Source organism: Giraffa tippelskirchi, chromosome 8 (genome assembly GCF_054371585.1).
Source record: "Giraffa tippelskirchi isolate mGirTip1 chromosome 8, T2T-mGirTip1v1.2.pri, whole genome shotgun sequence".
Classification (NCBI taxonomy): Eukaryota; Metazoa; Chordata; class Mammalia; order Artiodactyla; family Giraffidae; genus Giraffa; species Giraffa tippelskirchi.
The window spans coordinates 137,309,211-137,335,705 of NC_137282.1; the positions used below are offsets into that span (position 1 = coordinate 137,309,211).

Below are 26,495 nucleotides of genomic sequence, written 5' to 3' on the forward strand. Positions count from 1 at the left end.
AATTTTCAATCTTCAGATGATATCAACATGGTTGAGAGGATATGAAAGCATGCTAAAATTTCTGTTGTGTTTAAAATTTGGATATAGATGTTGAAAAATATCTTGGATGAATTAATTAGTTAAATACAAATAAGATAGTAATATGTCACTGAGATAATAAATGTAGTTTATAAAATGTCTTAACTACTAGAAAAAATTAGATTGACCCCAACTAAGTGAAGCTTAATGGAGATGAGATACCTATCTTTGCACAGTAATTCCTTCTCTTGTCCTTTTATTGAGAGAATCACTCTTTCTAGTCATGATACGCAAATCCCAAGCAACCACAATTGGCCTAACAGTAGTCACAAGATCAAAACACAAATCAGTCAGAATTGTTCCTGCATTTTGTCTTATTGAGGAAGAGGTGGAAAGGATTTCCCTGGCATGCTTCATTTAATAAGAATAGTTTTGGGCACTAGCATAAAATCTTTCATCCTTGAGTATTAAATTATTTCACAAACATCAATTCTTGCAGAATCCTGCAAGGCAGATATTATAAAGTCACAGAATCATGGAGGCCTGAAGATACAAAAACTTCAGGGATCATCCACTTCAAGTCACTTCATTTTTCACATGAAAAAAATCGATACCCCTAACGTTGAAGTGATTTGCCCAAGCAATTCTCTTTTTTAAAATGTGAATGTAAGACAGTCAAGTGGATAGCTTCAAGCCATAGACTATATTTTTAATTACTATAGGAATTAAACTTTAAATTTCATTTACTAGTCTTGGGAAGAAGTTTATTCTTTTTAAAGGCAGATTTGGGGGTAGACGGAGAAGGCAATGGCACCCCACTCCAGTGTTCTTGCCTGGAGAATCCCAGGGACGGCGGAGCCTGGTGGGCTGCCATCTATGGGGTCGCACAGAGTCAGACACGACTGAGGTGACTTAGCAGTAGCAGTTGGGGGTAGAGAAGTGGGTAGGGATGGGTTAATAAGATAATGTGCTAATAATGAGTGATAATTTAAAGTGGTATACCAGTGAGAAGAAGAAATCATGTTATTTCTGTTCACCTAAGATTCTGAGCTATCAGACTGGGAGCTTGTAGGTGTCACTATTCAAGTAGGAGAGGAAACCTGAGGCAATGGAGCCAACAAAGAGAGGAAGCTTCCGCTGCTAACAGGAATGGGGGGAGGTCAGCTGACACTGTCTAAACCCTAGTGTCTGATGATTACTGAGGTCAACTTCCCTTTCATTATTATTCTATTTTCCTTGCTTTATCCTATTCATAAACATAAACACATGTGTATATATTTCTGAACTGCTTATCTATCACTTGGAATAGAGAATCCTGATCAGAAGTTTAAGAAAACAATCTAGGTAACAAGCTCTCAGGATAAATTATTAACCTAAAATAATGTACTATGTTTAAGCCTCATGATATGGAGATGAATAAAAATAATAAAATAAATCAAAAGTAAATCAAAAGTAATTTAAATAAAAATGCAGAATTAAATTTTCTTATAGGACAGATATCATTGGATTGGGTGAAATAATTAAACAGCAAAACCCAGAATAAAAACAAATAGATAAATCAAACCACATTAACTAAATGCTATTTTCAAGAAACACATCCCAAACAAAATGACACAAAGTGTAAAAATGAAGGATGGAAGAAAAAGTACCAAGTAAAATCTGACTTTAAAAATCTAGTGTGATGATATTAATGCAACAAAAAGACAGAATAGAATGTGAAGATTATTTATTTGAAAGAACTGAAAGTGAAAGTATTAGTCACTCAGTCATGTCTGACGCTTTGTGACCCCATGAACTATAGTTTGCCGGGCTCCTTTGTCCATGAAACTCTCCAGGGAAAAATACTGGAGAGGCTATTTTGTTATGACACAAGATCCATTTTTCTAAGAACTTTTAAGAATCAGAAGATTTTATTCTTCCAGCCACATCAGTTTAAAATATGCAATGCAAATCCAATGAAATATAAGTACCAGTAGGTAAGGACATAATTGAAGTGGGAGACATTAACACTTCCTCTCAGAATCATCAGGTCAAGTGTAACCATAATGTAAGCAAACATGACTGATGGGGTGCAGTCATGCAGAAACTCTGTTATGCCTCTCACTGTCCTATTGCTTTTGTTCAGTGAGTTATTTTTCCCCTTTACCCAGCTCTGGCCAACTGTGCAGCCTTATGATTTACCCTAAAGGAATACTTTCTGTTTAATTTGTTAAACAGAGTATCATTTCAGCAATTAAAATGTCCAAAAATCATCAAAAACGCTAATCTTTTTTTTTTTTATTAAATTTTATTGAAGTATAGTTGATTTATAGTGTCTTAGTTTCAGGTGAACAGCAAAGTGAATCAGCTGTACATATACATCAAGCCCCTCTTTTTGGATTTCCTTCCCATTTAGGTCACCATGGAGCGCTGAGGAGAGTTCCCTGAGTTACAGAGCAGGTTCTCATTTGTCATCTATTTTATACATAGTATCATATATACAAAAACTCTGATCTTTACTTAAGACATCACCTGGAGGTCCCACTGCAGGCAAAAATCTAAGGAAAGGAGTTTAGTTGGCTTCTTCTCACTTTCTTCCCCTATTTCTTCTACTCCTTCTCCCATTTTGGATAGTTGACTACTCTAACTATGGCACGGTGGACAGGGAATTGGGAGAGAGGACATGCTGCTTTCAAGGACTGTCTGAACCATGGACATTGTAAGTCCTTTCCCAAGATTTTGGAAGAGCAGTTTCCTTTCAACTTTCAGGTCACTACTGTGCTCCCATGGAGGTATCCACAGCCAGGATGTTGTGCTTTATTTAATCCTCTTGGTCTTGACTCAAATCCCTGTATACCACTATGTGCATCTAACTACAGAATGCACACACTAAGAGTGTTCACCTGGAGTCCCCTCTCTAGTGATGCGAATGGGGATCAGGGCTAGTACATTCCTCATTCTTTTTTCTTGTGGGAGAGAGAGTGATTGTGACTCAGAGAAGAGTTCAAGCTAGAGACACACTCTTCAACAATTTCCTCCAAATTCAGCTCTTGACTCTATACCCTAGATGTATTCCCTTAGACAATTCTGCATTGTCAGAGGCATTTGCCACCTCATCTTGGGATGTAATTTCTAGTTCTCATGGGCTTCAATCCATATGCCCATTTTCACATCTTTTGATATAAGTGATGATGGAAAGTTTTGGATAACTATGTATTCTCTTGTACTTTCTCTCACCCAACCGGTTCTCAGAGAAATACTTACAGCCTTAAATGCACTTAATAGAAAATGAAATAATAAATAGACTGAATCTTTAGTTTGAGATGTTAGAAAACAATTGCAAGTAGTTATAGAGAGAGAAAGAATAAACAAAGATAAATTTGGGATTTATAAAACAGAAGCACCTTAAAGTACATGTGATTTATAAAGCCAAAAGATATATTTAGAAAATATATATTAATAAACAGAGTATTAAAAACTCTAGCCAGTCTAATTAACAGGGAAAAAAGAATTCTCTAATAATCCACATTACGAAAAAGAAACAGGATATAATTATAGATACTGAAGAAGCGAAAAAAAAGAAGAAAATACTATGTGCAGATATATACCAATATACACGAAAATCTTGATGAAGTAAGAATTTTCTAGGAAAATATAAGTAACCAAAAGATGACTGAAAACAAGTAAAACATCTTAAGAAGCCAAAAACAAAAAAAACTTAATGAAAGTATTTAAAGCATAAGTACTTTAAATGACATCTATTAAGCTTCTGAGTTCAATCAAATTATCCTTTAAAGCACTTAAAAGTTGTCTAATAACTCCTGTTATTTGTTTCATAGTAAAGAAAAAGATTAAAGCTTTCTTATTCATTAAAAAGGCCACTATAACACCAATCTAAAATACAAGATGTCATAAAAACTTAGTAAATGTCACATAAGGACATAAATAAAATTTAAAACCAGCAAATTAAGTTCTTACTTGTTGGAAGACTAATATAACCAAATACATTTATCCCAGGACTGCAAATGTAATTTGCAGTTAAGAGATTTTTAGTTTATAACAAATGGTATTTCAAATACTTGGTAGGAAAAGCTTGTTATTCAATAAATAGTGTGTTACAGTTGGATACCCATGTGGGAAAAACTCCTGGAGAAGGAAATGGCAACCCACTCCAATATTCTTGCCTGAGAAATCTCATGGACAGAGGAGCCTGGTAGGCTACAGTCCACGGGGTCACAAAGAGTCAGAGACAACTTAGTGACTAAACAATTGGAAATCTAATGCTATAATTCTACTACTCATCATGTACAAAAAGAAACACCATATAAATTAAATACTTATATTTAGAAGTTCAAGGGGTTGTTGGAGGGAAAAAAAGAAAATATTTTTCCCCTTTGGGATAGCAAAAGATCTCGTAATATGCTACAAACCCTAAGTTCCAAAAGGAAGATTGATAAATACAACTCAATGGATAGCAACATGTCCCGTAAAATGCCAGGTTTTTAATTAAAGTGAAAGATAAGCACCAGATTAGAAGAAAATATTTGTAAAACAAACAAACAAATAAAACTATGAAATTTACTAAATTTAGTATACTTTAAAAATGTTAGTTTTTTTAATAGGCGAGCAATCTGATAGAAAATGGCACAAATAATATAATACAAAGTATCAATAGAAATTACTAATAATTAGTAATAAATATAAAAGGGTATGCTGAATCACGTAGGTATTCAGGGGAAAACATATCAAAACCACAACAATATCCCATTTCCTGCATGGATGATTGGGTGAAAATGCTAGAATAGCGAGATTTTGCAAGGGATCTGGAGCGACTTGCATTCTCATTGGTGAGTGTGTGAATTGATGCAGTTCTCTGGAGAATTATTTGACTGAATCTTACCCACTCCAGTATTCTGGCCTGGAGAATTCCATGGACTGTATAGTCCATGGCGTCAGAAAGAGTTGTACATGACTCAGAAACTTTCACTTTCACTTTAAGTTAAAAAAAATCCCTTCCCTTTGACTCAGCAGCTTCATATGTAGGTATCTTTTCCACAAGATCACTTATGTATGTGTTCAAGAAAATGTATTTTGTTTGGCATTGTTGTAAGAGAAAATAGAAAGGAAAAAATGAATCCCCTATAATTTTTTGTCATTAAGTTTATGCTATTAATTTATTTACTGAAGCAGTATATGAAACGTACTTAGAACAATGTCTAGAACAGTACCTGGTACATACATTTTGTATGTACTTATTTGTGCTTATTCGCTCAGTCATGTCTGACTCTTTGTGACCCCGTGACTGTAGCTCGCCAGGCTCTTCTGACCATGGGGATTTTCCAGGCAAAAATACTAGAGTGGGTTGCCATGCCCTCCTCCATGGGATCTTTCCAACCCAGGGACTGAACCCAGGCCTCCCACATTGCAGGTGCATTCTTTACTGTCTGAGCCACCAGGGAATCCCTGTACATACATAGCAGGTACTCAATGAATACTTTTAGAATTACTCATATACATGAAGTGGTCTTTATTTTGTGATTGCCCCTCTATATCCATGCTCTGTCCTTCTTTGATCCCTGGGAGCTGACTTGGGCTTCCCTTATGCTCTGGTTTTCCATTGGTTTGGATCAACCCAAAGAGGCACCAACAAAACAGGAGAGCAAGAGAGTATTTCTGATATTTCCCCTTCAATATTTTCCTGCTGTATTGTGCTTTGTAGTGACTACAACCCTCTACCTATGGCCAGATCTTCCACTGAGTAAATGTGGGCAAGTGCCCCAGGCCCACAGCTCTCACTGGGTTCTAGGACCAAATCTCATTTGCTCCCTTCCCTTGCTGATTCCTTTAGTCCTGTCCATGGATGTTTCTTATTAGGACCACAACTGATACACAAGTTATGTAATACCAATAGCTATTAAATAGCTATTTAATAGCTATTTTAAATAGTGTGAGAGGGAACTAGATGTACTGATATAAAAACAATTCCCTAATGGATATGTTAGATTTTAGAAAGGCCAAAAAAAGATACCCACAGATGTATCATCTATCCATAATCAAGATCTGCCATGTTTTGGTGTAAGGCTGTTTCCGGCACTTAGATATTTCAAATCCACATTGCAGTTTGATAGTAAAAATGTTTGAATATGTATTCAAAAAAGATTTGAACTGTTCATAAATACTTGGACAGTTCAATGGTTTATAAAGATCTTTAAATGTCAAAATATAAAAATTACAGATCATCTTAGACAGCTTAAGCCATTCCAGCAGCAGTATTGGGACATTAATGCAACCCGGCCTTAAGGCCTACACCTTTGGGCTGTATCACAAATAACAAGGATTCCATGGCAACACCAACTGGCTATTTATAGAACCACAGCCAATCACCATGCACTATAGCACAATGACATCATGCATGTACTCTAATATCTTTGATTATGATGATTCTTTGGTTTATAAATTGATGATCGAAGAACAGATCATAAAGCCTTAGAAAGTTCTCGGGTTTAGACATTCAGATAATATATACTCCTACCAAATTTAAATTCTGTTTGTTCAAAACCAGGTGAAATCTGAAACTGAGGCCCATACATGAGGGGTCTGGAGAGACTGCAGGAAGAGGCAGCCACTCCAGAGTGGTAGTCCCCAGGTTTAATAAGTAAGACAAGCCTCCTTAATTAGGAGCTTTGTCTTTGGTAGCACAAGATGAGTAGATCTCCACAATTCCCACCAGGATCTTGAAAATTTATACAGAGGCCTTACCTGGGTCTGTCCAGTACACCATCCAGGTCTCAAGGGCACACGGCCCTCTCCAGTCTGCACCCCTGAAAATGGTTCCCTCCACGGAAAAACAGTGGTCAGGATGTGCATCCCACGGACAACGGAGGGAGTGAGGAGCTTCCCACTGCCTGGGTCCAGCTCCCAGGGTCAACCAGCCGTCATGTCCTCTCCATGATCTCCTCCAACAAATGCCTAGAAAAGGATATTGAAACATCAAAGCATGAATAACTACCTCTGGGAATGGAATTGAAATTGTTATGATCACAAGGGAAATTGATCTTTTTGTTCTCTAAATCTCTGCGTGATTGAAAATTTTACAGGGAACCCATGTTCATTTTCTATCATGTAAACAATTTTAAATAAAATATGATACAAAAAGTGATAGGGTCTTCTAGAATGGAATTCTGAAAAACTTTTGGTAATTCTGTGGAAGAGAAAAAGAGAAGAGAACAATTTAACTACATACAGAGCTCTCTGAGGTCAGCATTTAAAAGAATAGGTTAAAAAAAAAGAAGGAAAATTTACGTAGATCGTTAAGATTACTAAATGGATAATGTGAATGAAATGCCTCAAATGGAGTGGGCAGATCTGCAGCAAAATGGCCAGGGTAGACCAAAATCCTGACTATATAGAGACGTATGAAAAAAGCTTAAGAAAATTACATATGTATGTATAGAGAGACAGAGAGAGAGAATATTCGTTAAGAGCAGACAAGAACATAAATAAACTGAACAAGAGGGGAAACTGTTTAGGGAAGAGGTACTTTTGTTAACGTGGCAGAAACAACACACATGCTCAACTATTAACAAGGAGATGTAAAGAAGGGGTGTCAAGAGGAATTGAAACTCACAAGAGGGGACCACCTAGACCATTTAAATGGTATTCAGTTTTCAGATACCAAAGACTATATTCAAGTGTAATAGAAGAATTTACAAATGTGATCAAGAATATAACTGATAACCTTTCTGACAAAGATTTAGAGGTAAACAAATTATCTCAATATTTTAAAATCAGAGAAATGGATTCTAAGGACTTATTTAATCTTAAGGAGGGTGTGTGTATGTGTGTGTGTGAATCGATCTTTTCTTTCAATTTCTAATTCTGTCAGTGATTTGTTGCTTTGTTTGGGGTTTTTTGCTTGTCTGTTTTTTGTTTTGTGCAGAGAATCTGTTAACACAGATTGTTTGCTAGAGTTTCCATAACAAAACACCACAGACTGGCTTAAACAGCAGAAATTTATTTTCTGACAGTTCTGAAAACTAGAAGTCCAAGAACAAGGTGTCAGCAAGGTTATTTTCTTCTGAGGAACTTTCTCCTTGACTTGTAGATGGCTTCCTTCTGATGTCTTCACATGGCCTTACCTCTGCACGTGTCTTGTGTCTTAATTTCCTCTTAAAAGGACACTAGTCATATTGGATTAGGGTCTACTCTACTGATCTTGTTTTACCACTTACAAAAACCCTGTCTCTAAATACAGTCACATTATGTAGTACTGGGCATCAGAGCTTCAACATATGAATTTGGGAATAATATAAATCAGTCTATAACAGATATTCATGACCTTTAACTGACAATTTAACTACTTTGGTATATGTCTTCTTATTGATGTGATTATGTAGACTTTTTAAACTATTTGTCTTTGTATCTCATAGCATCTTTTAACCATCTAGGTGATCATTAAGCATTTGTTGAGGGAGAATGAATAAATTAACTAAAGGTACAGAGTATAAAGGACTTCCCTGGTGGCTCAGTGATAAAGAACTTGCTTGCTAATGCAGAATATGCAGGTTTGATTTCTGGGTCAGGAAGATCCCCTGAAGAAGGAAACAGCAACCCACTCCAATATTCTTGCCTGGGGAAGCACATAGACAGAAACCCGGTGGGCTACTGTCTGTGGAGTCACAAAAGAGTCAGACATGATAGTAACTAAACAACAAAAACAGCACAGTATGACACAATGCTTTCTCATCTCTGGAAGTGCTCTGATTCTAAGTATAAGATCATATGTGTACAGTGCTACTGAAGAGAGACAGTTTCGAGAACAGAAAGCTGAAGTTCCTCCCGAGACTACAAAGCGTGAGGAGGGAATCATGACAGGTGCGGGGACAGCTGTAGAGAGACCTTTCATCCACCTCACAGGTTTCTTTCTTCTCCCAACAGGATGATGGCAACTCTCGTCTCATCAATCCAGTCTCCCCTCATGAGCTCATATCGAGTAGGCAGAGACGACCAGCTCAGCAAGGTCTTAGCTCTTACGCACAAGGGGCTCTTATGCACGTTAAGATCAAGGTGAAGAGCCAATCCCTCTTGGAAAGGAGTTTGTTATCACTTTTGAAGCAACCGCCTTTCAGAATAATTTGAGAAAATTTGCCTGTCCCTTTGTGGGATTTAGCATCTTCTTGAGTTCTGACTGCATATCCGACACATATCAGACATGTATATTCCATAAACATGGCAGCTCAATGACAATTTTGGACTTGGTAATGGACTTGTCCCACTCTAGCACTTTTTGACAGCCCTTCAGACAGTGTAACCAGAGCTTTTCAGAAACATCCTTCTACTTGCCTGCTTGGTCCTATCCAGGGCTGATCCTTTGATCATCAGTAAATAGGAGTCTTTATGGTCCCAACCATCCCTGGAAGCTGATTTGACACCATAATATGCAACTCCATCTTGACACTAACATGGTAATGGGAACCTCATATCTTTAAATTTCACAGCCCTGGGTTATGTGTAAGTTAAGGACTGTTCTAGGGAGCTGAATATAATTTAACAATTTATTTCATATCTTCACTTGCTCAGAAATGCAAACCTATAACTTCGAAATTAATTCTGTGAACTTTTCTTTTTTTCAGATGAGGTCTGTTTGAAGAAGTATTTTCCCAAATTGTCACAATTAATTCACATTTATGAAATATTCTCATTGCATTTCTTTCCATAAATAGGCAAAACAGTAAAGTGATCATCATCATTCCAATTTCTCATGACCTTTTCCAAATGCCTTTAAAGATATGTTTCTGTTCTGAGTCTTGATCTGAAATGGGAAACTCCTTTACATTGTCATTAATAATGAGAGCACAAGGGCAAAAATGGCAGTCACAGTCTCTCCCTAGACTTCTAATTAACAAGTGCAAACTTAACCTTTCAAACTTTAAAATCAGTACTTTTCAAACTTTTAAATAACTGCTTTTCAAACTTTAAAATAATAGGTAATGTTGGCAATATCTTGATCTTTCTAATATGAAATATATCTGAAGTTATCTCTATTAAAAACAGAGTTAAATCTGTAAACTTATCTAAACCAATGAATGCAAACTGGCTGACTAATAGAAATAAATTGATCAACATCAAATATTCTATTCAGTTATAAATTATTATTGGTCTTGATAGTTAGGGTAATGTATAGAAAGAGTTCACTGCTTAAAAAATACTGTTAATTATCATTGTAGCATTTTTTTTTTTGGAACCATGAATCATGTAGGATCTTAGTTCCCTGACCAGGGATTGAACTCATGTCCCCTGTATTGATTGGCACATGGAGTCTTAACCACTGGACTACCAGGCAAGTCCCTGCAGCATCTTTTTTAACCTCTCTCCACATGTGGTATCTATAGTTTCTTCATAGATGAAAAGAACAAATTAAAATCAGAGAATAATGATACTGAGGAGGTATTTTAAAGACAGAACAGAATTTTTTTCTTTTTAATTTTTAAAAATTTAAGTGCAGTCATAGTTCTATTTGTAATTTTTTGAGGAACCTCCACTCTGTTTTCCATAGTGGCTGCACCAATTTATATTCCCAAAACAGTGTAAGAGGGTTCCCTTTTCTCCAAATCCTTACCAACATTTATTATTTGTTGACATTTTAATGATAACCATGATTACAGGTATAAGGTGTTATCTCACTTTGATTTTGATTTGCATTTCTCTGATGATTAGCTATGCTGAGGGTTTTTTTCGTGTGCCTGTTGGCCATCTGTGTATCTTCTCTGGAAGAATATCTATTCAAGCAGACAGGCCAGAATTTTAATCTTAGTCGTTTTACTGACTAGAGGTGTGACCTTGAGTCTAAGCTTCCTCATCTTCTAATTGATTTAATGACATTTACCTTATAGTGGTTGAATGGAATCATGTTTTTCAAAAAGCCCATTATTGTGCCAGTCACATACAAGCACCTTATAAATGGTACTTATTATTATGCAATCCAACTAAATTCCTATAAATATTGTCATGGATATGGAAAAGAAAAAATGTTTTGTGAGTACATTGTATTGTTACCTACACAAAAAGGCAAACAATTAAAGTGCGTATAGACTGCTTTTCTCATTCATGTTTTCTCAATAGACACTGCTTTCCTTGAGCCCTCTGTTTTCCTTCAAATATGCTGATGAGTAAGAGTTTATTTTAGTAAAGTAACCTTTACTTGGATAAAAGAAAATAAAGGCAATGATCACAAAGAGAAAGTCCACATACATCTATTGTGAGTAAAAATATCCTTTGAGAAATTCTTTTGTTGAACACCCCTGAAGCAGGCCACTTCTAAGCAGAAAAATGCTATGTGCCGTGGCTGTTGCTCCGTCTCTCTCTCTCTGAGTACTGTTGTCAATGGTTAATAGGGGTTTTAAATGAAGTAATAGCAGCTCTTGCAGCTGACTTGGTTAAAATAATGTAATCATGCTGAAATTCAGTTTTGTGTTAATTTTTATTTGCTTTCTTGAGCCATATGTACATCGGTAAACAGAGAGTGTATATCAGATGACTATGATGACTGATTGTTTTCACTGGGACACTTTTCATAGTTTCTTAGATTCTGCAGATTTTTTTAAAGCTTTTTGGTTAGTTCTTCAGGTTAAAGGGAAATAAAATATTAATATTCTGACACTTGTTAAAATGAATGGAAGACTTTATTCAAGACTATCGTGACAGGTGTACTGTGACAGGGGAGAGAGAACAGTCTCAACACTGAACTCACTGGGGATTTATAGCCAAGGGGCAGAGTGAGGGGACCCATGGGTGGAAAACTACCAAGAAGAGACCTGAAGGGTAGGGGGGGTTCTTGCTAAAGTGACCCAACAGGATTCTTGCTAAAGGTAGGTCTTATGCATTAAATGGAGAATGAGGAACTTGATCAGATACAGAAAGTGGGAGAATTATTGCTAAAACTGGGGATAAGGTTGAGACCTAGAGGATCCTGCCTACAATTTGGTCAAGGAGAGAGTTTTGTCAATAAACGCTGCTGTTTTCAGTCTTTGTCAAATGATTTCAATATCAGAAGATGCTGTTGTTCTGTTCCTTGGTCAGTTGCTTCCTCTATCTCTCTGGTTTCCAATTGTACTTCTTTGGAAAGGGTGTGTTCCATGTAATTGAAGACCTGCATGACTATACCTTTCTCTAGAGGTTGTGTTGCATGTGTGCATGCTAAGTTGCTTCAGTCCATTCTGACTCTTTGCAACTGAATGGACTGTACCCGCCAGGCTCCACTGTCCATGGGATTCTCCAGGCAAGAATACTGCAGTGGGTTGCCATTCCCTTCTCCAGAGGATCTTCCTGACCCAGGGATCGAACCTGCGTCTCCTGTGTCTCTTAGCTACTCCCAAATGTCTGAGGGCTTCCCCTTTCCAAAGTCACCTTAAACCAAGCCAAAGCCTGAGGTATGTTAGACTACTCCTGCAGTGTAAACTATAGACTACAGAGTAGTATGAAGGCTGATCAACTTCAGGTTCACTTTTAATCTGAGGATGTAGCACTTTTGTGTTTCAGATTATTTGAGGACTTTGTTCCACTAGAATCTCTCCACCAGTGCAGATCCTTTTATATATATATATATATATTTGGCTGTGCTGGGTCTTACTTGTGGCACTAGATCTTCGATCTTCATTACAGAATGTGGATCTTTAGTTGTGGCGTGCTAATTCTTAGTTGTGGCATGTGGGATCTAGTTCCCTGACTGGGGATCAAATTGCACCCTCTGAATTAGGAGCGTGGAGTCTTAGCCACTGGACCACCAGGGAAGTCCCACTGCAGATCCTTTGATTTCTGTCCCTTTGCCTCGGTTGACCACCAAAATGAAAATTCAGGCATGATAGTATTTGCAAATGTCCTCAGGGCAAATGCAAATTTCCTACTCATTTATCTCTCCATCATTCCTGACACTTTGACATGGTAACTCCTTATTAATATATATAATATCTTACTTTGGTGGCTCAGATGGTAAACAGTCTGCCTGCAATGCGGGAGACCCTGGTTCAATTCCTGGGTTGGAAAGATACCCTGGAGAAGGAAATGGCAACCCACTGCAGTATTCTTGCCTGGAAAACCCCATGGACAGAGAAGCCTGGTGGGCTACAGTCTATGAAGAGTCAGACACAACTGAGTGACTAACAGCAACAACATATATAATACCTTTGGTGAAGATAATTTTTATATTTTATTTAACAATTTTTGCTCTTTCTCAGAGGGAGATTTGCTTGAGGTATGAATTAAATCTATATCTTGGACATTTACAAAAGCTTTTTGTGATACAAACATTTTGTCACATAGTATAACAGATAGATTTTTATTGGAAATAACTTATTTATGATCGACAATATGTCTGTGATGTATTATTATTTTTATCCTCATTTAACAAAGATTAATTGACTTCAGAACCATTAAATAACCTGCTCATTGTTCCAAAGTTAGTAAATCTAGGAACCAGATTTCACACTTCATGACCTGATTCTGTCATTATATAAGAAGAATTTTCAGAAAATTTCTAGTTTTTTAATTAGGTAAGGATGAAGAAATTCGTAGGAGCAGAGACTGAGAACTGGACCTATGCAGCAACAATTAATCAGTAAGAATATGCAAAATAAGAACAATGTCAAGAGTAGTTCAATAATGAACTATATATTTCTTTTGCTTCTTTGAACTGTAGTATTATTATTCAGTTGCTGAATCCATCTGTGATATTGATTATTGACTGTTAGCTTCAGGACTGTCAAGGTCTGAGTCATAACCTTAATACAAGTCTGTCCCTTCTTCTTGAAAGAAACCTCTGTACCAGTAAGACAGTCCTCTTGAGTTAAGTGGTATGAGCCTCACCTTCCTCTTGGGTAACCAGATGTGATTACTTCATTTATTCTTAGTTCCTGATCTTGACATTTGACCATGACTTTGATATTTGTTTCCTATAATGTTTCATATCACCCATCTTGACACTATGTGAAAGCTTGATGGTTTCATTATCATTAAATTTTGCCCTTAAATGCTTTGAGCTTCCCAGGTGGTGCTAGTGGTGAAGAATCTGCCTGCCAATGCAGGAGACACAAGAGACACAGGTTTGATCCATTGGTCAGAAAGATCCCCAGGAGTAGGAAATGGCACCCCATTCCAGTATGCTTGCCTGGAAAATTCCATGGACAGAGTAGCTTGCCAGGCTACAGTCCATGGGGCTGCAAAGAGTTGAATACAACTGAACACCTATATATATATATATATCATGTTATGTTATATTATATATATATATTTAATATATATTAAATACTTCGGATATTTTTTCACCCATGATCATCCAATCTGTTAAGTCCACATCACAAGAGGTAAACAATCCAAAAAGCATTGTCTTAGATGAGTTCCTTGGATGAGACATAAGGTGATATGCTGAAGGTTTGGAGGGAGTATGCCCAGGAGATAAGTTTTTAAGGAAGTGTGGGAGACAGAACAGGGCAGAGGGAGAACCTATCTACTGTGGGGCTGCAGCTGAGCCCTCAGCCCCTATTAGGAGCTGTGGACTTGGATGACCCTTAGCATTTTCCCAAGTTAAGGTTCAGAGGCTTAGCATTTTTACTCCCACATCAGCCAGTCATTGAGCATGGCTAGCATGCAGGGTGAGGTGGCTCCAGGCAACCAGTTGGGGTGTTTTCTGTGAGGACACAACTGTGATCCACTAGCTGTGACATGAGTGTCTTGGTTCTGGTGATCCTGGTGCAATTTTCAGAGATCCTCTATAGCAACACAAAATCTAGAGGGAAATTAGCTAACATAGAATAGAAAAATGTATGAGAATTATGACACATAAGAAGTCCCAGATATAATTCAGGAATGCATCATTATTATCAGTTGGTATTGTCTGAGTCCCTCATGAGATGCCGACCATGCATAACCCATGGACTTCTTATCCTTATTCACTAACGTGCTCCCAAGGGGGCTATAACTCTGCTTCACACTTGAAAGTTACTTGAAGTTTCATGTTTTGTTGTGAAACTTTTGTGAATTTTGCATGATTATCTAAAATATTTGTGAGTATTTTAATATAAAAGCAGTGCTTTAAATAATTTGCCAGTTTAATTACTTAGTTTTTCTTCCTCAAATCTTCTAATAAATTTGCTTATGGCTTATGCTGAGGCTTGGAGTAGACCCTTGACACACCGTTATAAACCTTCACTGAATAACTCTCTGAGTTTGAGAAGAACGAATAAGGCAAAATTATCAACAATAACAGTAAAAATTGTAGTAGCAGTTGTAATGATAATAATGCCCAACATTTGTATAATGTGCTGGAACTTTCAAAGTGAAAAAGAGTATAGCATAAGGATTATAGAAATAGATTCCAAGTCTAAAGAGATTGTGTTAAAATCCCAGCTCAGATATTTACAAGCTGTGGAAGGCTGAGTAAGTTGCTTAACCCCTCTGGGTCTCATTTTATTCAGCTTTAAAATGTGGATTCTAAGCAACCCAAATCACCTGGTTGCTTTGGAAAAAGAATGAGTTGACGTCTATAAAACATTTCAAACAATGCCCCCACAAAGAACACTCTTTAAAGATTTGGGTGGGATACTAAATGCTTTATAAGTAACACTATTTCAAACCCTGTTTCATAATGTTTAAAAGTGAACACTATTTAAAAGTTGGCTAAATACATATTTCAACAGATCCTCAAAAGCAAGGCTGTAAGACAGGAATTAGTCATAATTCGTGGATGGAGAGAGTAGAGCATAGCAGTAGTTGAAGTTCTTACATAAGCTCATACAGCTTATCAGTGGAATATTTAAGTAAAGGTTCTGTTCATTAAAACTGAATCTCTCTCAGTTTCTTAGAAATCTTGCTTTTGAAATAGTGACTGCAAACCTACCTTGACAAGCCAGGTAGGAAGAAAAGGCTCTACTTTTTAAAATTATGGCAACAGAGTTTATTTTATCATGCAGTTGTCAAAGCAATACTCTAGACACTCAAAACATTTGGCCTACATAATAAATGGTTTATTTAGTTTAATTAACTTCATGGCAGTAGAAGGCTGAGAGAGAAAAAGAGGCATCCTTCTCTACAAAAGAAACACAGAAATAAAAATGTTTCTGTGTATTGTGTATAGCCTCCCCCAAATCCTTTGTGGCTTACAATAATAGACTTTCTTTCTTAGAACTGGAGGGAACATTAGACATCTAATACACCAGATTTATAGAATACCAAATTGAAGCTCAGAAAGGTAAAATAAGTTTTCCAAAATTACGATGCTAATTAGACACAGAGCTGGTATTTAAAAATAAGTAATTTTTACTTCTAGGGTATAATATTTCTTTGTTACAGGAATAGTAGGTATATTATCTCCAGTTCTTCCCACAAAGGAGACTCTTAAATCAGTCTCTATTTTAGACCTGAATACGCCCACACCTGGAGACCAAGGAGATACTGGCTTCAAAAAAGGCTAATGCAATTTGCTCTTCCACATTTAAAGTCAGATTAAAATATAGGTATAGTTGTTAAAAAAGACATCTTTATTCCTCTCTGCTACACACACTGAAACAAAGTTGAATCTTTTACTTTGTCCTCCTTTTTCTTACAGTTTCATGGGCTGACCGTACTAATTTTGTTTAAGGAAAGCAATTACTGAAAAGTTCCCTTAGACATGCAAATTTAATGGCCTATTTCTATAGTGCATGAAAGAAAACTCTTTGTGGAATTATAATGTTAGTGTATTTGAAGTTATCTTAAAAGGGTTTAAAATCTGCTTTCACTTTGAGAAGAATATGGAAGACAGCATCCGGGCTAGCTGGTGCTAAGATAAACAATAATTTCCGTCCTTCTAGACATGACCATTGTCATGCTGTCTCCTTCCATTGCCAACACAAACCTATACCCAATTAAATCTATTTGATTATATGAATGTCAATTCATGCTTATGTTTAGTGACTGAGAACTTGAAATAGAAATGGTCTTGTTTGGGTGGTGCAGGAGCAAGGGACTAAAAAGGAAGATGTAAAAAATGGAGTAGAAGGATGGATGGAATGTGGAACCTATTCCAAATTGGTACCATAGTTTAGTTTTGAACTGGCAGAGTAAGGGATAGAGTGATAGGGACAAAGACCAATATCATAAGGCTGGGACTTTGAAGATTCTGGGCATGAGCAGAGCTGCTTCAGAACCCAAAAGACAAAGAGAGTGACCCAGAGATGTGGCACTTGATGGTGTTTCTGTGCTGAACCCAGAGCCAGGAACCCAGCACTAGAAACCTCCAGAAGTAACCTTCATGGCTGGACAAGGCATTTCCATGATGGGCAGTGGATGCTGTGAGACCCCTCAGATTTGGTTCAGTAGCTGACAGGGGAGCCAAACTAGGAGAATAAGAACTGGACAGACAGGTAGTGGTAGTTTGATAAGTTTGAATGCAAAGGAGGCATGCTGTTGGTTACTCTTGAATATGACTTGGAGACACTTTGAGAGAGGGCTAGCATCCTGCTATTTCTCAGATGAGAGTACTTGAGGCAGTAGCAAATCAAAGTATATATTTCAAGTTACCCAAAGAGATTCCATCACTGCCTTCAGTTACTCTTCTTACAAGTCTCAATAGGCTCTATGTCATCTGTCATAGAATAAGATTCACACAGCCATGATTGGCAATGAATCATTTTCATACCTGTATGTTCACATATTGTATTGTTGATGTTAGTAGCTAAGTGATGTCCAGCTCTTTTTGGAACCCCATGAACTGTAGCCCACCAGGCTCTTCTGTCCATGGGATTTCCCAGGATGGAAAATGGAGCGGGTGGAGCTCATTGCCATCTCCTTCTCTAGGGGATTTGCTTCGATTGGGGATTGAACTCACATCTCCTGCATTAGTTGGTGGATTCTTTACCACTGAGCCACTGCGGAAGCCCCTAACTTATTGTATACATGCAATTAATACCATCACCTCATGGCAACCCACTGCAGTATTCTTGCCCGGAGAATCCCATGGACAAAGGAGCCTATCGGACTATAGAACAAAGGGTCACAAAGGGTCGAACATGACTGAGCGACTACACTCAATACCATCAACTCCAGCTCATTTAGCTTCACTCAGTGCAGGGACATTGCTACAGTATGTATTTAACATTTTTTTTTCTCTAAAATTGCTGTTTTATCAGCTCCAAATTCTCACTACAGTAAATAAGTCCTACTTATTGTAAATCCAAAGCAATTTCTTTGTAACTCCCACTCTTGGATCTTACTTCTGCCCTTAGCAGCAATAGACTTGCTCTTCTGCATGATATTCACCCAAGTATTTGAAGATAGCTTTTGTGTCCAGCTCCATTCTGCATTTTCATTTTTCTGCTCTATCTTGTTCTTCAACCGCACTATCTGGGGTTCTTACCTTTCACTATCTTAGTCAAATTTTTCCTTACACTTATTATTTATAGTCTCAATATAGCATTTACATTGAGACTCAAGATTTCAAAGTAAGTTAACCTTAAGGTATTTTCTCCCTTGATAAGAACAATGCACATCTCCCCTTTCAAAAATAATGACCTTTAATAAATAGAATACTAAATCAGTGAAAGAAGTGGAATTAACAGTAAATTGATTTATAATCTCAGCAGCTGTCTTCTGTGAAAGAGAGTGAATGGGAGGAAGTGTAAAGTGCCTATTGAAAACTTGAAATACATCAATATGATACTCATGAAAATCCTGTGGGGTAGGTATTATCACCTCCATTTACAGAGGAGAAAAACTGAGGTTTGGAGAAGTTACATAACTTGACCAAAGCACACAGCTGGTGTATGAGAGATCCTGAATCGATGTGCGTATATATGTTCATATATGAATACAAACACAGGTTTCTCTAACTCTATCTGGTACTTACTTTTCCCAGTTCTTGCTCCTCCAACCTCAAGGATATTTTAGGAGAGGAGAAAGCAGCTAAGACAGCTCCTTATATACTTAAAATCTCACCTATCCTAATTTAAAAGATAGAAGTAAGAGTCAGTAGATATGACAGGACAAATTGTCCTCAAGGCATAGTACAGAAGAGCAACAATTCTAAGATGATTAGGGAGTTTTGGGTAGCTCTAGTGGTAAAGAACCTGCCCGCCAATGCAGGAGACATAAGAGACATCGGTTCGATCCCTGGGTTGCAAAGATCCCCTGGAGAAGGAAATGGAACCCCATCCAGTATTCTGACCCAGAGAATCCCATGGACAGAGGAGCCCGGTGGGCTACAGTCCATAGGGTTGCAAAGAGTCAGACATGACTGAAGCGACTTAGCACAGCACACACATTGTCATAATGGGTGGCAATGGCTCCATAGAAAGATCTTATGGTCAAATTCTACACACAAGTATTTTCAGTATTTTCACATAAATTTATATCCTCTATCTTGCACGTGTGTAGTTTTTTTTGAGGAGATGAGAACCAAATACCAACATTTACTTCAATTCCTATTAGGAGTCAGCATTTTTTTTTCCTCTTTTAAAATGCTTATTTGTCTGGCCTGTTCATTCTTCTAGCCAGTGAATTTATTATTTATGTCAGCATTACATCATCCATATATCTGAGCATTCTGGGTCTTCCTCCAGCCTCTGATCTAAATCTTGAAATGGATGTAATGTAGGGCAGAGAGGTTTTACAGCTTTCTCTACCCTGGCATATACATAATAAAGATAAAAATTGAAAAGATGAAAGGCTTCCATGAAAGCATGCTCACTGAAGGAAATCTCTCTAGAAGGACAAACATCAATGTTCCCTTCTACCTTAACTCAAAAGCAAAAAAATCAAACCCCCACCAACCAAAAATGTACCAAGTAAACTAACCTAATATCATATATTATCATATGCATCATATATATTTTTATATCTAACAAGACTCTTATGGGAAAGGTAATATTAATTTTATATTACTGCTAAGTTAACTAAATTTCATAGAATGTAAACAAATCCTTTGATATCATAGATCTCGTATCAGACCCTGATTATAAGACTGGTTTCTGATTATGAAGTCCATACTATGAAGCACTACTCTCTCTAAATACTTGTCCAAGTCTTCTGTGTTTCTCAGGTTTTGGACATACTTGTTTTTCACCTCAGCCTTTCCCTTCACTCTGTCCTGCCAACATTACCATCACTTTCTAAAAACAAACTCTAGCTACCAATACAAATCCTTGAATATCTTTAAAATTTCTGTATTGGGATCCTTTATGTAAACTCTAAAAACTCCATAGTTTTGATAGCTTATGGTGAACAGTGTCGGATTCTTGATCTCCGAAGAAGATTTAGCATTTTTCTCAGGCTGTTTCAGAGCAGGTCTAACAGCCACTCTGGAGCTTCAGTCTTTCCCTGGTCTTTTTTTGCCTCTTATTTTTCTCCTCATAGAGACTTCCCTGGTGGCTCAGATGGTCAAGCGTCTGCCTATAATGCGGGAGACCTGGGTTCAATCCCTGGGTTGGGAAGATCTCCTGGAGAAGGAAATAGCAACCCACTCCAATATTCTTGCCTGGAAAATCCCATGGACAGAAGATCCTGGCAGGCTACAGTCCATGGGGTCACCAAGAGTCGGACACGACTGAGTGACCTCACTTTCTCCTCATATTCTCTACTGTAACATACCATCTGAGCCAGTTGCAACAGTTTTTTAAAGACAGATTTGGTCCAAATGCCTGTTTTCGTAACTCATGACAGATATCTGGAGCTGACTGAGTGAGAAATCTATCTTTTAAGATCATTCCTCCTCTGCACTTTTAGGATCCTCTCCTTCACGTAAACTTGCAGAGAGTCTCCTGAAGTCTATCTAGGAATTTACCAGGAGTTTCCTTCTCTCCCTGTTCTATGTCAGCCAACTTAGCATAGCTTAAAATCTTAGTGTGCGCTTGCTTGTCTTTCAAGAATACATCTGGCAAAGTGGTTCTGATCCCACCTTCCTTTAGCCATGTCACAGTCCCAGTCTGGCTCTGTCATGGGAACTGTTTGGCTCCCATAGGGAGGAGGGCTATTTTGTGTTGCCTCTTTCTCCTTGTCTCATGTTCAAGCCATTCATCTCAAAAAGTAGGAGCTTCCCCAAAACTCAGGTTGTTGAGTCAGGAGTCAGCATCTACCCCAAGACACACATTACATCTCTCCAAGTAAGCTCATAAAGTAAAGCTAGTCCCATAAAGGCTTCTATGTACTTCTTGGATCCTCTCGATAGCCTCGACCACAATGGGTACTGTTTGAATTTCTACTGAGACTGAGGCAACCCCTCCTGGAAAGGTGCCCTGACTCAGCCTGTGCATTTGGGAGCCCCAGATACAGGGGCAAAGTAAGAGGACAGGAGGGAGCTGAAGGTTTCACACCCAACTCTGTACCCTTAGGACATAAGTCTGGCATGTCTCGCAGAACGATAAAGAGCAACACATATGTCACTTCTACCCATTTCTCTTGTTTTCTACAGAACTGGTCTAGTTGTAAAACAGTAATACTTGAGATCCTTCAACAGGTCAGTGTTCCCTGTCTTCCAAAGGATACTGTGGCCATTCAGTATCACAGAAGAAGACCAGGTGTGTCTTTTTAAATTCTGGAGATCAAACTTGTCCCAGTTTTTTTTAAATACATTTTAAAGAAGTGGTTCTGGAACTGTTAGCTCCCATCTGTAAGAGAGGATAAAGTGGCATCCACAGCCATGGCTTCTTTCCACTGGAGGCATCCATCCCTGCCCTAGATGGGGATGTAGACAGACTTTCCACGAAAGCTTTTGCTGGTCAGACTTAGTCTGTCCCTTACCAACGCAGGCGCCTTACTCGTCCCTCCCGGGTCTTCCACTGAGGCAGGGTGGAGATGCACCAGGGGTAGAGCTGATGGCATCCCAGATTGATTTAGTTCCATACCACCAAGGCCTTTGTTTGATTTGCCCTTTTCTCTGATGTCACTTGGGGTGGAGCAGAGTAGTTTTCCCAGAATTTTTCCTAGGGAACTAGGAAAAAAAAAAGCTAGGACTCCTAGGGGAAGCATCTGTCTCTCATGTGCCCATGCACAATGGTGAGTCATAAAGGGATGAACAATAACCAAGGTGTCCCTTCTCAGTGACACCACGCCAGTATAGCAAAAGAGGTGGTAGAGGGTTGGCCAGCTAGGAAAAGGTGATTTTTGTCCTCAGGCTGCTAGAGCCAGTCCTTCCAGTTCAATCCCACAGATTCCATAGAAGAGATATCTAAAGAGTTGAAACAGAAGCCACTGGAGAGCTTCCTCTGGTCCACTAAGAGCTAGCGCTACCAAAGGAAGAAGCCTATTGCACTTCCAATATGACTGTGTGCTGCAATTCCCAATCTGTGTCCTAAAAAACCTTATGGTCACCAGCAGTGCTTCTATCCACACAGATTGGAGGCACAGCCATGACAAAGACTCACTTTCAGATTCCTGGCCCCTGAGACAGGCAGCCAAGAGAGTAACCTCTAGCCTGAGAGATGTTTCTGTAGCTAGAGTTCCGCTTAGTTCCTGAACTTGCTGCTGGAGCTCGAGTTTCACCTCGCTCCATGTATGCACCCAGTAACTTTCTAGCAAGGCTTGCCTGGCATAGCAAGGCTAATTACTTCCATACATGAGGTCTAAGTAAAAGTACATAGTAACAGCATGGATCACAATTCCCTTGAAGGTCTATGATCTGATAGATTAGGTTAGCAGTTCTAATTCCCCACACAATTACGAAATGGTCAAAGGGTCCAGGAAAAGGTGACCAAGAAAGGAAAGTTCAGTCCACATGCTTTGCCCATCTCTGGTTATTCCCCTAGCAGGGACCTTGGGTGTCTCTTGGCATTGGCAGGTCAGTATAGACCCCCAACAAGGCTCCCCTTTCTGGGGCTGCCTTCAGTTATCATGAGGCATGGCAAAACTGCAGAGCAGGGCTCATCACTTGCTTTGCTCATGCGTGTCATTCATTCACACAAGCACATCGCAGAGTTAGTAAAGTAGAGCAGAAAATGTGCATACTGAGAAAGCAGAGAGTCTAGAGTTCTGAGTGTTCTTATCTTGGCCTGAAGATCCCAGATGATATATCTCTGAGTTCTTGAAGAATATAGAAGTGCCTCTTAAATTTTGAGTGACATAGAGGCTGTTTCACCACAGTTGTTCCTTCATTCCCTGAGTCTTTATAAGTAGGAAGACTATGTGGTGGATCATAGTCTTCATCTGTTGTATAAATAAACTGATTTCTAGAGAGGTGATGTGCCTCTCCCCAGATCACGTACCTATTTCATAACAGAGCTGGAACTAAACCTCAGCTTCTCTTTCAGTATAACAGTAACTACTATTTATTAGAATCCTTGTATATTGTTGCACTTTACAGACAGTATTTCTAACTATGGCACCAATTCTTTACTGTCTGTATACATTGCTACCACTACCATATTATAAATGAAGAAACTGAGGCACAACTTGTCCAACTTGTCCAAAGTCAAGCAGCTGATGTGGTGTAGAGGAAGTGGTTCAAACCAGATCTTTAAAGTCTTCCGCTTTTACTATTGTCAGAGAGAGATGGCTGGCAGCCTGGGAGTCAGTGTTATTTCCTAGGGTTCTCTCTGGACAGGGCTCTAAACTAGATTTTTTTTAGCACTTTTTCGCTCCAAAGCCATTCTCAAAATTTTTGCATTAGGTTTCTTATCCATATTTTGGTTCCATTTTGTTTTGGTTTCTTGGCATTGTAACAACACTAATGCTTTAACAATGGGCTTATCAAATTGGTTATTATCTCCACTAAGCAGTTGAGATTAGGACATTTTTGGCTAAAATTTACACTTGAATCAAAACGGTCAGATAGTTTATAACTACAATGAAAACTACATGTTTTCATTCTCTTCCACACATGTGACATTTTGCATTGTTTTTTTACAAAGTATTTGTGTATGTATTTACATATTTGTAGGAACTACCAAAATGACTGCCTAAACATTAAATTAAATGCTGTTCTTCTCTCTCTGTTAATGTTTAATTTTTGTTTGTTTAACGTTTGGTTTTCTGTAACTGTTTTACCTGCCCATTAAAAGAAAAAAATCGAAAATGTTCATTTGCATTCAGATGTTGCTAGCTATTTTCTTTTCAGTTAAACATGCAAATTGTCATCATTGGCAAATTGACTATACAGCAATTAGATGGAAATCATCTCTTTTATTCAGTTTTTCGAAAGCGTGAATGTCTCTTCAACTTTCGAAACACATTTCCCCTTTTTCTGTGTCTCAGATCTTGTGTGATTTTTGTAATCATTTTTTTCTAATTGCTTATTTTTTCTTTCTCCCACACTTGCATCAAGCTGTGCTTTGGAATTGGATTTAGGGTTTATTTTTCCTAAGGTGTTTGTGGAACATCAATGATGCTTTATAAAATACAGAAGAAACGTGTCCTAAGAGAACTGACTACTATTTTAGATTTTAAAAAGACAGCGTCAAGAGACCAAAACCACTTGTTTTAATGGGAAAAAATATTTCTTCTTTGGTGCTGTTGGGAATATACTCAGGATTATTTAGCTAAAGCTAACTGATTGAGTATCCTCTACGAACTTTTAAGCTTTCCTTCTCTTGCTTTAGCTTTTGTTTTATTACAGCCACAAATTTTGAGTGTCTCCCAAGTCTGATTCCTTAAGCCTCAGTTTAGTTCAGTTCAGTTCAGTCGCTCAGTCGTGTCCGACTCTTTGCGACCCCATGAATCACAGCACGCCACGCCTCCCTATCCATCACCAACTCCCGGAGTCTACCCAAACCCATGTCCATGGAGTCAGTGATGCCATCCAGCCATCTCATCCTCTGTCGTCCCCTTCTCCTCCTGCCCCCAATCCTTCCCAGCATCAGGGTCTTTTCAAATGAGTCAACTCTTCGCATGAGGTGGCCAAAGTATTGGAGTTTCAGCTTCAACATCAGTCCTTCCAATGAACACCTAGGACTGATCTCCTTTAGGATGGACTGGTTGAATCTCCTTGCAGTCCAAGGGACTCTCAAGAGTCTTCTCCAACACCACAGCTCAAAAGCATCAATTCTTCGGCTCTCAGCTTTCTTCACTGTCCAACTCTCACATCCATACATGACCATTGGAAAAACCATAGCCTTGACTAGATGGAACTTTGTTGGCAAAGTAATGTCTCTGCTTTTGAATATGCTATCTAGGTTGGTCATAACTTTCCTTCCAAGGAGTAAGCGTCTTTTAATTTCATGGCTGCAATCACCATCAGCAGTGATTTTGGAGCCCCCAAAAATAAAGTCTGACACTGTTTCCCCATCTATTTCCCATGAAGTGATGGGACCAGATGCGGTGATCTTAAGCCTCAGACCTTCTCTATTTATGTTTTCACTCGTATAGCTTTCTTCTCACCTCTATTTATGGGCGATCTCTAACCCTGACCTAAATTCTAGCTTTACATGTCTACAAGTTGCTAGGATATATTTTTATTGGACATCTTGAACTAAAAAAACCCCAGGCTTGAGGCTTGTTTTTTTTTTATTTTTTATGATTGCATTCCTTGGTAAAGAATGAGATGAATCTCTGATGCCTACTCAAAACAATCACTATTCTTGTTTTGCTGACTCCTTTGGAGGAAGCCAGTTCAGTTCACATGCAAATTTTAAGTTGAATCATATAAACTCACTTCTAAAGAAGTAAATATAATACATATATCATTGTGCCCCCATGCTTTTGATTTTGCTTATTTTTTTAACCAGAGTTAAAATATATAACATAAAATTTGCCGTTCTAACCATTTGGATTGGAATCCAATTGCTTTGTAATGTTGTGTTAGTTTCTGCTGTACAATGTAGTGAATCAGCTGTCTGTAGACATATATCCTCTCCCCTTTGAATCTCCCTTTCATCTCCCCCTCCCATCTGCCTATGGCATCACAGAGCACACAGCTGAACTCCTCATGCTGTGTATAGCACAGTGGTAACTATAAGCACTTTATGTTTACCAGATCTCTGTCAACTTTTCCTCTGGCAAAACTATATCCGTGGAACAAGAATGTGTCTTTTCCACCCTCCCCCAGCACCTGGCAACTAATATTCTACTTTGTGTTTCTAAAGGATGATTATTTCAGATGCCTCATATAAGTAGAATCGTGGAGTAGTGATTTTTTTTTTTATACTTTTTATTTATTTTTATTTTATTTTATTTTATTTTTTTATAAATTTATTTATTTTAGTTGGGGGCTAATTACTTTACAATATTGTAATAGTTTCTGCCATACATTGACATGAATCAGCCATGGATTTACATGTGTTCCCCTTCCTGGACCCCCCACCCACCTCCCTCCCCATCCCATCCCTCTGGGTCATCCCATTGCCCCGGCCCTGAGCCCTTGTCTCATGCATCGAACATGGAATGGTGTTCTGTTTCACATATGATAATATACATGTTTCAATGCTATTCTCCCCGAACGTCCCACCCTCACCTTCTCCCTCAGAGTCCATAAAATTGTTCTATGCATCTGTGTCTCTTATTCTGTCTCGCATATAGGGTTATCGTTACCATCTTTCAAATTCCAT

General features: G+C 38.2%; 2 long non-coding RNA genes across 2 annotated transcripts in view; one reads left to right on the forward strand and one right to left on the reverse strand.

The window, feature by feature from the left end:
- Nucleotides 1-8,667, reverse strand: part of LOC145518801 (uncharacterized) — a 44,044-nt gene extending 35,377 nt beyond the window's left edge. The window contains exon 1 of the long non-coding RNA XR_014063304.1: nt 6,757-8,667. This is a non-coding gene — a long non-coding RNA (uncharacterized LOC145518801). The remainder of the gene's footprint in view (nt 1-6,756) is intronic.
- LOC145518800 (uncharacterized) lies at nt 6,387-9,745 on the forward strand. The gene is made up of 3 exons (XR_014063303.1): nt 6,387-7,756; nt 8,935-9,063; nt 9,630-9,745. It is a non-coding gene; the product is annotated as an uncharacterized LOC145518800 (long non-coding RNA).
- The last annotated feature ends 16,750 nt before the right edge of the window (nt 9,746-26,495 follow it).